This window comes from Mixophyes fleayi, chromosome 10, assembly GCF_038048845.1.
Source record: "Mixophyes fleayi isolate aMixFle1 chromosome 10, aMixFle1.hap1, whole genome shotgun sequence".
NCBI classification, from domain to species: Eukaryota; Metazoa; Chordata; class Amphibia; order Anura; family Limnodynastidae; genus Mixophyes; species Mixophyes fleayi.
The window spans coordinates 25,785,437-25,800,188 of NC_134411.1; the positions used below are offsets into that span (position 1 = coordinate 25,785,437).

At 42.5% G+C, this 14,752-nt stretch overlaps 1 protein-coding gene across 5 annotated transcripts in view; it reads left to right on the top strand.

Moving 5' to 3' along the window:
• PACSIN3 (protein kinase C and casein kinase substrate in neurons 3) overlaps nt 1-14,752 on the top strand; it is a 58,051-nt gene that overhangs the window by 9,596 nt on the left and 33,703 nt on the right. Inside the window, exon 1 of one of the 5 annotated variants that reach the window (XM_075188158.1) lies at nt 3,082-3,264. The exons of the other annotated variants lie outside the window; for them this stretch is intronic. The gene's annotated coding sequence lies outside the window, so the exon portion shown is untranslated. Of the gene's footprint in view, nt 1-3,081; nt 3,265-14,752 lie in introns of those variants that run through there. 5 annotated transcript variants of the gene reach the window in all.

Genomic DNA, 14,752 nt, shown 5'->3' on the forward strand with positions numbered 1-14,752 from the left:
ATATAGCACCAGCAAATTCCGTAGCCCTTTACAATAGGGAACAAAGAGCAATAAAACAATACTAGGTAGTACATACATACATACATACATACATACAGAGAGAGAGGTAAGAGGGCCCTGCTCGTAGGATTACAATCTATGGGCGTTTGATACACAAGGGTAAGTGTTACATCATATTCAATATTTGTCCAGCTAGAATGCAAAGTTTGCTAAATATTTAGTGGTGTATGCTCAGTCACACAACTATGTTGGTCAGAGGGTTGTTGTCTTGTTAGCTGTGTAGAGGGTGGTAATAGGGTAACCTAGGGAGATTAAGATGCTGGTTGAGGAATATTATAAGCTTGACTGAAGAGGTTGGTTTTCAGAGAACGCTTGAAGACTAGAGGAAAGTCTTACTGTAATTAATAATAAATGTTAATGTATACCTTATTATTGATCATATTATTCTTTTGAAAGAAATTTGGTTATTCTGAATACTAAAATTTCTAACCTAAATCTGGGGATACCTCTTATGTAAACTGCTACCTAAAACTGTAGTGATGATCTGTTCATTCCTAACCTTCCTGCAAAGAAGGTTTAATGCTAGAGGGGGCCCATGAGGAGAATGCCTGTTGTGATTGGATGAGAAACACGCAATCATCCTCCAGGTAACTGAATTGTGATTGGGCAGATGTTGCAGACGTCTGAATCTCTGGTCGTCTCCAGGTCAATCTCCTGACAATGGTGTGAAACTCACCAAGTGGCTCTTCACTTGTTGGGCTAAAGGTGTTGGAACCTATACAAAGTCTTAGAAGTACAATTTCTGTTGTGTGGAGCCGGTAGCCCAGCAGACAGACTGCTTCTGTTTTTGTAATGATATCATGTTTTGTGCTGTAGTCTAGCACTTGTTAGACCTGTTGTCTTGGAATTTATTCACCGACTTTGACTGAAAATAGCATTCATATCCGTAATATCAACTGTGCAAAAACATGATCTAATCCGGATTTCCTTATCCATGGAATTTGCATGGGGTCATTCTACATAAAATTACACATTATAGGTCCATCGCTTCCCTTGACAAATTTAAAAATGCCTATAGCATTTGTTAGATCAGTCTGCTGTGTGTATGTGCAATACACTGCCGCTGTCTGTATGTGATGGCCTTTTTTGTGGTAGGCATGACACGGACAATGAAGTGAAAGCATGTCTGCATCTGAAGTGAATACCTGCTTCTGCCCACAGAGAGAAAGTTCAGCAAGCTCTGTTTGATATAGGCCGTATGGGTTTGTGGGGGTAAGTCAGGGGAAAAACGCAGAATTTGTAGAGGGGGTTTTCACAACACGCCAATAGTAGGCGTGACCAGCATGCCTGGGGGTGTGGCTATAATTTTAGACAGTGCTTGGCTGCTCTCCAACCCTTCCTATCCCTATAATATACATGGGCAATGCTGCGTGCACTACTGTTGGGTGCACGCAGCTCTCCCTTTTCAAGCAGAGCCGTGTGAAGCGGGGGCAGGGTCCAGCCACCTCAGTTATACAGTGCCCCAGGCTTGGAGGGGGGGTTCCCGGCACTAGGAACCCCCCCCCTCGGTTTGCCTATAAGTATTACGATTGTAGATTTGTAAGGTGCTACAGTGCTCCCCAGCTCCGTACAGTAGGGAAAACAGGACATATATAGTAATAAAACAGTGACATACAAGGTAGGCAAAATAAATGCAGACATGTAAACAAGGGCGATGGAGGACACTGCTCATTAGAGAGCTTACATTCTAAGAGGGCACAGCTGAAACAAGAGGAGCAAATGCGGCTTAGAGCGGAGATTGGGGCAGTTGTGAGGGTGTATTAATGTGAATGGTGTTTTCAGGGATAAGGTAAGCTTTTTAAAAAGAGATGTGTTTTTAGTGAACGTGTACAGGCTGTGGGAAAGCCTGATTGGGTGTGGTAGGGAATTCCATAAGTGTGGAGCAACATGGGAGAAGTCTTGTAGGCGGGAGTGAGAGGTGATTAGACGAGATAAGGCGCAGGTCAGAGAGAGAATATTTTGATTTGAGATGTATGCAGGGGTGGTGTTGAGGGATTTGTAGGTAAGGTTGAGCATTTAGAATTGGTCTCTGGAGGACACAGGGAACCAGTGTAGGGATTTGCAAAGGGTGCTGTAGATGTGGAGCGGTGAGAGAAGTATATTTACACCCCACTTTTATTTTTCCTAAATGCATTTCCCACCCCCTGTATGTTAGATTGGCAGTGAGTCTCCTGATATCGCTCTAGACATGGAAGCACCTGAGGTCAGCTGTTTCCACAAAATAAATGACCTATAAAGCCTTACTTTGAATGGTCTTTAGCCAATTTGCCAATCCCAACAATCCCTTCTGAGTATTGTCAGTTCAAGTGTACCCAGATAATGTGGATATCATATGTGATTCACTTATGTAAAATATATTTGCTGGCATTCTACAGAACCTGAGCTAGATCTGTAATCATCGTCCGTATCTGATGGGAAATGATGGCGGTTACAGTTCTGCTTTGGTTAATGAATGAAAGGCTGTTTTCCTAATATGTTGTCTTTAAATTGGAACATTAATCCTGATGTTGGTGTTTTGGACTGAGATCTAGTAAGAGATGGGTTCTACTGACATTGTGTTACTGGCTTATACGTAGGGCCAGGCTGGGCTGGGGGCCAGGGGGTCATCTTCCCCCCCCGGGCCAGTCCTGTAGGGGGCTACCTTGGGCTGGATCAGTGGCCCACCTACATTTTTTTTTTTTTTTTCTTTCTCCTTTAAAATGTACCTAATAGGCTGCTGGGTCGTCTTGCCTTCGGGCTAAAATTTGCCATCCCTCCCCTGTTTAATGCCCTGTGTACCAGAGCTTTGTGTGTGATTTCCCCCCCCCCCCCCCCCCCCTTTATATAAGGACATGGTAATGTTCAGCTCTGTGTATATTAGGCATATAAGGTTATGTTGGCTCCCACCACACCCCCCTCCTATCTTTAATTTTTTCCCCCTCTAGAACAAAGCTTGTTTTGTCCAGTTCAGCACTGTGATGCTTTAACGAATTCAAGGGGGCTCCTCCACTATATGCGGTCTGTGGCTGCTCTGGCATCTCTCTGCATTACGTAGATTAATTCAATCCGTGTCTGTATACAGCTCCCTCACACAGTGCTGTTGCTGCTTCGTGCCAACGCAGATTGAAATTTTCCAAGCTAGTTGCTTGCCAGGCAAACCAAAGGCTCCTGGGGCAGTGTTTACCCTAGCAGTCCCCGTCTGCATCCTCGCTGCTTCTCAACCAGGTAAGATTCTGAATTAGAACCTAGAAGTTGTTGGGGGGGGGCTGTGCATTGATTCTGAAATTCACTATCCGTTCCTAGTCTGCAAATTCTGTACCAGTCAACAGAGACCGTCTGCAGGGCAACGGCCAACAGGGTTTCTGTGTTGTGTACAGTTCAGCAGCCTGTACATGAATTTGTCTGCAGTAATGTGACCTATTTTAGCTGCAAGATTTTTATTTTTTCCCTGCAGAAAGTGAGTTACAGATCTCAGGGAGGATTGTGTGCAGTACAGGGCTGGTACATGGAGGCTTCTGGCCAGGTGTTGCTGCAACATTCTTTCTGTAAAGGTTAAAATGCTTCAGAAAATGCCACTCTGAAACCTGAGACTCTCCAAGCACCGTAACCCTTCCTCTGCCAGAGCGCTGTGTTCATGCCAGGGCTCCAGGGTAATTCTGCTTATATAGAAGGGTGCTGTACAGTGGTTTAGTGTAACGAGAAACATTCTCTCTATCAGTTTGTGAATTTGCAACAAACTCCAGTCTTCCAGTCCTGTTGCTGAGCTGCTGAATATACAATATATCCTGTTATATGTTGGATTTGGTTATGGCATCCTGCAGTGACAGCAACTGCCTGTGGACAGTAGACCTATTTAGGGGCGAGCCAAGGAGGTTTTCCTGTATTTCTGTGGAGCGCACTGAGGTTTTTGGCAGCTTTGTGTTGGTCATTTAAAGAGAAGGGATGAAAAGACACTTTTGTTGTATCTGCTCATCGTGTTGGTGCTGGAGAAGGAGGGGACCTGGGGAAGAGCTATTCCCAGCTTGTACTGTGTGGGCATCAGGGAGGTACTTGCAGCTGACTCCATCTCCCATAAACCCGTCGGGGCAGTTCTCATGCCAGCTGTCTTGGACCAGCCTACAGCTAGAGGCATTTTGTCTTGAGATGTTTTATACAATTGGAGATACAAATGACAGTCTGTGACATGATTAATTGGCTGTATCTAAAGTCTCTGTCCACTTATATGCTGGTCAGTTAAAGCCCATTCTGTTACACCTGTGCTCAAGCAGGCAGCCACACAAAGCAAATCTATGCCAAAAATATGTATAGTGTATGCATCATACTTGCCAACTTTTTCAATCTGTACTCCTGGAGATCAGAGTACAGATTATCTGACAGAGGGTAGTAGGAGGCGTGACAACATCATTACATCACTATAGCCCCGCCCCCACCGCAATACAAAAATTAACAATATTGAATAACGGGGTGGGGCTTAATGACGTGGTTAAACTCCCCGCTGTTAGTCAATGTCGTGAATTTTGACATTTTACAGGGTCCGGGAGGTTTGCCTACTCATGCGGGAGGACTCCCCGAAATTCGGGAGCATTCCGGGAGAGTAGGCAAGCATGGTATACATTGTTTCACCCAATGGGAATATATATTATATTTTATATATTTTTTCACTGGAAAATGTCTGCATTGTTTTTTACACTCCAGCGCAGTCTGTAGACCCGAAAAAAAACCCCAAACAAAAAAACTTCAGTGTTTATTTTATTGCTGTGGTCCTCTTTACTGTAATTATGGATACACATTGGTGTTTATATGCAGGAGTGTGCATAGCAACCCTACAAAAATATTAAAGTTCTGTACCCCTTTCTGCAACTAATGGAACCCCTTTATTTGTCCTTGCTGGGGCTTGACTGCTTGCATAGTAGCGGTATCGTTACAGAAGGCATACCTGCGGGGGCATATTTTGTACGGTTTTCCTGCGCAAGGGAATTTGTGACGCTTTATAAATAATATAATATAAAATAGTGCCAGCATGCTTTGCGATTGGGCAAACTGGCTGTCTCTACAAATTCACATTTGGGGTCCATGACAGTAGATAGCTGTCCAACCTTGCTACCTATTCACTTTTTGTTAGAGGCCAAGTGTGGTGTCCTTTAGTTGGGTTTCTGACAGGAAGCCTAGTGTGTGGGGGGAAAGATCTCCCCTGGCAGTCATGACTGTAGCTCAAATATCATTTTTTTATTTTTTTTATTTTTTTTTGTAAACCGTATTAGTCATCCAGTATAAATAAACCCATGGCTTATATATTTTAGTGGTTCTTTTTGAAGCTAAATTCCCTGCAAGGGTGAAAGAAATCGCTCTACCCACGGCTTCACTGAGCCGAGGCCTGGTGGCTGCTCCTCCGCGCTGTTTTTCGCGGGGCTCGGTCATTTGTCTCGCTACCCCGGTCGACAACTGGGAGGGTGGAACAATACAAATTCACAAGCTTCAGATTGCAGCTTTTTATTGGTCCTTCTGCTCACACCCATCTCGGCAGCCATTGTAGAGAGAGGAACGATTAAACATTTGCATGTGGTATACTACAGAAGAGGAGGAGCCCCAGTGGGGGGGAAAACATTTCAGCATGCAGAACCTAGAGCTCCACGACCGGGAAGGAACAACGCCGTTATTTACCTGGTAACCAGGAAGTGTCCCGGTCACTTCCTCATAGTGGAGGCAGCCATTTTGTATATTAAACTAATAATTCTATTCAGCCTATGGATTCACAAGTAATGACATCACTTACACTTGAGGAACATAATATAGAAGCTTTGTTGTTAGCTGGCATCTCTGCTGTCTATGGTGCAAGCTGCTGCTACAGCTGCTCCTACTCTAGATTAATTATGTTTTCCATATAATGACTGAAAAAATGATTTTCTATTATGGTGCAATACATACTGCATAGAGAGAATAAATGTCTTAAATGGCTCACGGCTTAACTTGAATAAAAAAAAATGCCCAGACACATTCTTTCAATTGTTAGATATTGTTAGTAAGCCTTCTACTAGTCTGTAGGTTTCATTTGAGAAAATAACTGAGATTGGGGGGCGGGGTGGAAACTTCCACTTTAGATGATTGAAATAGTCATTGGTGGTACATATTTCTTCAAAAAGCAGTGTTTGAGGGCTACACTCCATTGGAGTGGTTGAACATACAGAACACACTGTGTCATTGTGCTGATCTGTGGGTGCACAAAGGACAGTGTGGCGTTCAATCTCGGTACAAAGTAATGCTGTAGCTTTAAGGATCACAGCTGTAAGAAGATTATATAGTTTGTTTTAACCCATTATTGAGTGTGCTCTTTTGCTTCCTGGCATATAAATTGAGATCGGATTTGCCTGGTTTTATTTCACGAGCAAGGAATGACTTTGCCGACTGATGAAAATGCACATTTTTTTGGTATTGTGTGTGGAGTATTTATTTTGTTTATTATAAATTTCCATTATAATTGGCATCCTTGCTTAGGATGCATAAAGCAAATAAACATACGATAAAGAGTTGCATGTTGTAGCCAAGAAACTTAAGAAACCGTTAGACCTTTATTCTAATAAAATTATTTAAAGCGTTTTTTGACGGTCCTGTGCCTCTCCCCAAAGTTATTCTAATGTTTCATACACTGGTGAAAAATTATATTACTATAAAAGCTGGGATGTGTATTTTGTTTTTTTGGTTAGAAGTGTAAAGGTTCTGCCTATCGCTGGATATATAACAGTGATGGTTAACCTGTGACACTCCAGGTGTTTGTGAAACTACAAGCCCCAGCATGCTTTGCCAGTAGATAACTAGCTGATAGCTGGCAAAGCATGCTGGGGCTTGTAGTTTCACAACACCTGGAGTGTCACAGGTTAGCCATCACTGATATATAATGTTTTTGGTGGGACAGACATAATTAATTTGGGTAGAGAACCTATATATATATATATATATATAATATTTATTTATTTTTTTGGGGTTTGTTTGTCTCCCCCCTCCACCTATAATTCTTTTTCCTCGTTTGAAGTGAGGATGTCAATCACTGAATTGACCACTATCCACAACATAACCTTGTTTTGCTTCCCATTTCCACACGTATCTAGAACATCCGTGACTGCAGAATTCTTTTTAAGTACAGACAGCAGCCATTGCAGTATTATCGGAGAGGTGAATGCGCGTTGCCTCTTCATGTCACGAACTGCAGTAGAGAATTGCTGAGTTGCTGAGAGGGCAGTGAATGAATGTTATCTTTACTGTGTCAGTAAACCAGGGGAAGGCAAGTGAATGAGTTGGGCTCAGTAAACGCTACAGAAAATTTCTCCCTATGCAACGATTTTACCAACGACTGAAGGTCCCAATCAGCAGCCTATTGATGTGTACACACTATACATGTCTTACAAGATTTACCTTCAGATCTGTGCTCTTCATCTGTCATAACCATCGGCTGAAAAGATCATGACTCTGCACACTGTATGGAGATCTGCCTACCCTGCTGGTGGTGAGTGCTTACAGTACACACTGCAGAACATCGTTCCGTCGCCTATAGAGTTTTTTTTTAGTCCGGTTATAAAATCAGATGAAACGATACGATGTGTTTTGGAACAATAAAACGTGACCGTTGGAGCGTACACACTAATCAGATATTGGACCTAACGGTTGTTTATCGGGTGGAAAAAACCTGTAGTGTACCCAGCCTTAGCACAGATCTGTGTGTCCGTGTCTCTCATTGTGTCTCTCAGTGTTTGGTAACTGGTGTGTCTGACAAATAAGGGAGGGAATTAGGACGTTTCCGTTTGGAAGCGGCACATGGCCATCTCAGATTTTACTAGACATTCAAATAATCTGCACGCAAGATACATCTTTATGATATATTTGTGTGTGTGTGTATTTACGTGTGTGTACACACACACACACACACACACACACACACACACACACACACACACTACTGTCCAAAGTCTGAGTACACTTGCACACAGTTTTTGAAGGAACTCTACAGGGTGGTTGTTCCAAACATCTTGGAGAACTAACCACAGATCTGTGGATGTAGGCTTGCTTGCTCAAATCCTTCTGTCTCCATGTAATCGCAGACAGATTCGATCTTGAGATCCGGGCTCTGTGGGGGCCATATCATCACTTTCAGAACTCCTTGTTCTTCTTGACGCTGAGGATAGTTCTTAATGACATTAGCTGTAAGTTTGGGGTCCTTGTCCTGCTGCAGATTAAATTTGGAGCCAATCAGATGCCTCCCTGATGGTATTGCATGATAAGTACCTGCCTGTATTTCTCAGCATTGAGGACACCTTTAATTCTGACCATAACTTTAACTACATTTGCTGAAATGTAGCCAGAAACTTGCAAAGAGCCTCCACCATGCTACACTGTTGCCTGTAGACACTCATTATTGTACCGCTTATTAGGCAAACCGAGGGGGGGGGGGTTCTAGTGCCTGGAAACCCCCCTCCAAGCCTGGGGCACTATAATTGTGGTGGCTGCACCATGCCCCTGCTTCACACGGTCCTGGAGTGCATGCAGCATTGCCCATGTATATTATAGGGATAGGAAGAGTTGAAGAGCAGCCAAGCACTGTCTAATATTATAGCCATGCCCTCATGCATACTGGCCATGCCCACTGGTGGTGTGGAAACCCCCCTCTACAAATCCTGTGTTTGCCCCTGCGCTTTATTTATTTTCTATTCTTATTTTTTTTCCTTTACTGTATATACTTTATTGCATATGTCTAATATATAATATATTTTCAATACAAATTTTAATGACTTTTGCACTTAAGATATCCTGTATTTTTTTCGATTGGTTACTTCAAAATAGGACTACTTTGTCACGTACTCCAGGTGGCAGAGATTTGGTTGTAGTTTTCTCTTTACCCTCCCGTGACCGGTAAAGCCAAACTGTCTTCATAGTAAGCTGCTCTGACTGAGCTCCTCACGTCTGGCCTCTCGCTGACTTTATTTGCCCTTAGCAAATGTCAGCTAAAATAAAATTCTCATCCACTTCAGTTTGGAACCTTTTATTGAAAAGTTGCTAAATTACATTGGACTAATTACATGGTTTGTGTAATACTGTTTGCAACAAGCTTTCTCCATTGCTAATTTATCCACTCGGTTGTTTCAGGAGCCCAGTACTGGTTTGTTTTGCAATTTACATTGATTACATGTTCTGTCGGCTTCGCTTTTTAAAGTGCATTTGTTACACATGAAGTCGGCCTTTTGTGGGCTAAACCAGTATTCGGGATAATGCAGCCTCATGCCCTACTCATACTTTCCAACTGCCCTGATTTCGACGGGACAGTCCCGATTTTTGAATGCCGCAGAGCAGTGGTGAAAGGGTGCAGCAGTGTTGAGAAGGCAAGGGAGCTATGTCTTGGTGTGTGGCCACGCCCCCATCATGACGGGGCCACACCATCAATGACATGGCCACACCCCCTAACCCACTGCCAGGTACTAAAATTTTGGGTGGTATGCTTACAGATGTCATTGGTCCCTAATGTGACTGCATTTTAATGAATATTGCTTCATGGTCACACCATCAGTGCACAGATATTTAACTGTTTGGTGGTCCTTTGGGGGGGGGGGGGGGTTCATTCATGTGTAACTTTTGATTATCACATTGCATTGTTTTTAAAATGATTAGTCTCCATCCCCCCAATATCACAAAACGCGTGCAATTTCATCAGCCACACTGGGCTTCTGTAGATGCTCTTAATGATTTTGCAGTGTATTTGTAATACTGTTGTTGGTGTCATTTTGTACCATTTTAAGCAACCTCTATAACACCAGGATAGCAATGTGATATACAAGTTTTTCTCAAACACAGAAGCAAAAAACATACAATGCTACATTAGTAATCATGTAAAGCACAGCTTCTCCAATGCCTTGGAAGCTGTAAGGAATACTGCCCAAATCTTCAGCTAAGGGGGAAAAAAAATCCAGTTAAGGCACCATTATTACACTTCAAATATAACATGGTTTAAGCAGTGGCCAATATTTAGGACCAGCAGCTAGTGTTACCAGATTGGCTGTACTATGATTTAAACAGGATCTGAGGTTTGCTCACATGGGCCAAGTGAGATGCAGACCGTGAGGTAATAGTCTCATCTACTCCCACAGGGCAAGCTCCAGAACCTGTGTAAATCATGTTAGCTCTTTTACCGGTATATGGATGAGTTAGCAACACTCCTAGCAGCATACCTCTCAGCATTGACACAGTGAAACGCGTCACCAAGTGTCGCTGTAGAAATGTATGGTCACAATGGATGTTGGGCCCATGGCATGACCCTGAAGGCAGGCCTAGGTCATCTGAACTCTATGCTGTCCCTCATTACTCCCCTAAAAACATCCCTGCATTGCTACGGCGCCCACTTGCAGTGCTGTGAGGGATATTCCTCCGAACAGTTCTGGCGTTCTTGTTGGGATGGCAAAGGCAGTTCCCTCAAATCAGGAGTGCACTATCTCAGTACAAATGAAGTAGGATTAGAAGTAGTCCACAAGGATTAAGATAATGGGGGGGGGACAAAATATGCAAACGCAACGAAAAAAAAACCCCAAAACAACAACTTTGTTTTAAAAATCATGTTCGGGTGGAATTCTCACTACGCTGGTGGCACAATCGTCGCTTTTAGTAAAAGATTTGTGTACACAGCGGGTAGATTCAGTCAGAGCCTCAGCTCTTGGGCTCCGGAACTTTGATCTCTATTCCATATGCTGAGTTTCTACATGAGAGCCTGTAAATATAGACCTCTGTTCCTGTAGTGTTCTGTGGGGACATTGTGTACATTGTATACAGGACCACACTGGCAATCTTTTAATTCTCTGACCTGACTTATCCAATTTCACTGCTGACTTCTGTCAAGGACAATGTAGGGTAGCGATCTATTATATATATATATATATATATATATATACACACACACACACACACACACACAGTCGTCTCTTATTGTGGGGATATCATTCATATCTCCCATGTGTCCGATTGTAAAGGTGGGGGGGGAGGGAGATACCCGAGATACCCCGATTTTAGAGGACTCTCCACCCCACGGATCAGGACCCCCACTCCCCCATAATTTCAGGGCAGTTGGTAGGTGTCTGTGACGATTCTTTTCAAAGCTGCGCGTACCAGCGGTGGGTGTGTACCGCATTGGAGGGGCTGAGGTGGACCAGTGATTCTCCATCGCCCCATTGTAGCGTGACATTGTCCCCCTTCTCGTGCGCAATGTTCTGATTTCTAAATATTAAAGCTGTGAGGTTTGCTTGGTAGCATTTCAGTCTATAAAACTTCTGCAGTCGTTGCAGAAGTTAGGATGTTACCACTGCCTGAACTGTAAGCGTTGTAAGAGTAGTGATATGTCCTCAACAAGACCCATTAATCATTTCAAGTCCAATTCCAATGGAAGGAATTTTAGGCTTAAAGCTAATATCAACTTGTAGCACAGGAGTGGTGTATATGTTGGAATGTACCTGTGGACTACAATATATAGGTAGAACTAAACGGAAACTGAAAAGCAGGATTGCTGAACGTATGAACAATATCCGGAGAGGTGTTGCTACCTATAGTGTTTCAAACCACTTCCTTTAATATGCACAACTGTGACCGAAAGGACTGAGGTTTATGGGAATCCAATGGGTCAAGAAACTTTGGAGAGGTGGGAATTTTATGGAAAACATTTTGCAAATAGAAGTGAAATGGATCTATCAGATGAAGTCTCTTATGCCACATGGACTTTTTAATATTGATTTTGACCTGGATTCCTTTTTGACACCATAAATTTGCAATTGTTATGGAAGCATGCTAGGTGAGAGCTAGTGTTCACTCCTTTTTCAATTCCTTTTGATACGATGGAAGCAATACATGCCTTTTTGTACATATAATACTTAAACAGCTATTTTATCCAGTTTATTTTAATAGGTACACATGATCATCACCATTTATTTATATAGCGCCACTGATTCTGCAGCGCTGTACAGAGAACTCGTTCACATCAGTCCCTGCCCCAATGGAGCTTACAGTCTAAATGCCTAACACAGACAGACTATGGTCAATTTGATAGCAGCCAATTAACCTACCTGTATGTTTTTGGAATGTGGGAGGAAACCGGAGCACCCGGAGGAAACCCCCGCAAACACAGGGAAAACATACAAACTCCTCACAGATAAGGCCATGGTCAGGAATTGAACTCATGACCCCAGTGCTGTAAGGCAGAAATGCTAACCACTTGGCCACCGTGCTGCCCACATACATCAATTTTAGTCTTCTGATTAGAGGAACTTATGGTAATTAGTGTATTAGTTTTTACTTGTTTAAATTAATGAAATTGTTTATGGAATCAGCGGAAGAGGCAGTGTATTTATAACCGCTGCATCGCACTGAGCAATAGCCTAGAAAAAGTCCCAAGACACGGATGAAACGCGTTGGTAGTTTCTGACGCACCAGCCAGCATAGTTTGTATTCCATAGGTCACTACCGCGTTCCAGGTGCGATGAGGACTCTCATTACACCGAGTGTGGATGCCGAGAATCGGCAAACAAGGAGCAGAATCCAGGACCTATGTATAGAGACTTCTAGGGTAAGATTTCCATACAAACTATGTGCCTATTGTGATATCATCTTGCTGGTAACAACGCTACGTTTTTTCCTGAAAGAGCTATAAACATTACACCCAGGATGTGAATCTAATTTCACCAGGGTTTTGTTTTTAGACCGCATGTAAATTTTATTTATTATTTCATGGGAATTGCATACCATGCTTTAAAAATGTTTTCCATTTTGGCATAAGACAAACTGTTAAATAATCAACACTACTAAAGTTTATATATGATCTGTGGGTGCTACACCTCATCCATATTTATTATAGGTGTGTCATACATAATGTGTGTACATATAAAGTCTTTATTATGTAATTGTTTTTCATTTTGAATCATCCACAAGCTCATTTATAATAAAACTTGGCACCTAAAGGCTCATCAGTGTGACCGTTTTGGCAGATCTATAATTACTTGTCAGATCTCCCTGCTGGTACATAGTGTATAGGTTCTATATGAGCTCGGTTGTGACATGAGACTTTCCGTTGCTATAGAAACAAATCTGCTTTAATTTCCAGGAGACAAACTATACACTCTCTCCCACTTTAAGTTTTAGTGCTGAAAGCACCACACCTATTCTCCAGGTTTCAGCTTGCTCTTTGTGGAGTGATATAGTTGTGCCATACTTGTTTGCTTCTCCTTAGGTTCCATTGTCCGTGTACGTACTTTTCCCATGACCCCAAGTATTGTACTCCTATTCTTCACTATAAGGTGTGGTGGCACTACCATCTATGCTCTGCCAGCTTTGTGCCCGTCCAAAAAGAGTCAGAGTGGAAGCTGCATTAACTGTAGTTATTTGGATCGTGGCCATCACCATATGATATTAGAAGGGGCTTGTATAAGCGGACCATTGGTTGGGAAGTTCCAGTGATAGAATCTTCAAGTTGCGCGTTTCACTATTTCACTTACATTCCATGCTATGATTGTAAATTCACGTTTCAGAGTTTCTATTCTATGAATATAGCAGGGACGACGGTCAACTTATTGTGTTTTGGGTAAGACTTGGAGCACTTAAGGGCAAATTCCACTGTGCAAAAGTTTGTGGCCAAATGAATGTGGAATGAAAGAAATGGATTTTGAAGGACAGTTTTGACATGTTCACTCCTCTTGGCTTCTGGGCTTGTAGATCTTTCATGCATATGCAATTCTTTTGAGGGCCCTATGAAAGGCTGCCTCAAGTTCACAGTAAGGTAGTTGGTACTAGAGGTAAGGTCTGACCAGGGTCCTATAGAGTGTCAGATACAGTGATGGGGCTGTATTCTGTGTGTGCAATTGTTAGGAAGAGATGTCTAACTGCAGGTCTGTGATGAGTACAAAGGGCAGCTTCTTGGAGGTGCAAGTCCAGCATTTAATACAACGTTTTCCTGCTTCAGAATATCCATGTGAGGTCTACGTTTGACCATTACTAGCAAGTATAATTATTCGTCTTTTCGTGGCTTATTAAATTAAAGGGGTTACACATGTTTGGACAAACCGTGCTTTCAGTAGCGTCTTCCCAATTAGTTTTTTGGACTGTGGCTTTTGTCACAGTAGTGGGTTTTTATTTTTTTTTATTTTTTTTTGTCAAAGCAGTAATTTGAATGGGAACTACTAATTTCAAATTGCAAGTTCGAAACTGGGTCCATAGCCATTTATAAAATGAACATATTCAGGGACACTGAACCAATGAAATTAGATTGAATTTCTAGCATATCTCCTGCCATGTTTGACTGCTGCGTACAGTGCCCTTCCCTCCTCAAGTGGGTAATAGCAACAGTCCGCCAAGTGCAACTGTAAAATAAGGCGGTCACCTGCCCCCTTTAATTTATGCCCATTAGAACCAGCAGGAGTGTTCAGTAATGGTGTCACAGCATTGCAATCCAGCCTCCATGCGATTTGTGTGAAACTATTATAAGGGTGTCTGTTATATTGTGCTTGCACTTAAATATTGGCTGGTTTATATCTGCAGGGAATTACAGCAGGAAACATAATTACAAAAGAAACAGTTTTTCCCACTGCGGCCCAAAGGTCTGACCTTTTTAGCATTTACTTTGCTAAGCACTTAACTCTTCTGCTGTGATTGTTCTGTGCATGTGCAGCCTTCTGGCTTCTGATATAGGCGCTGTGTACAGTGT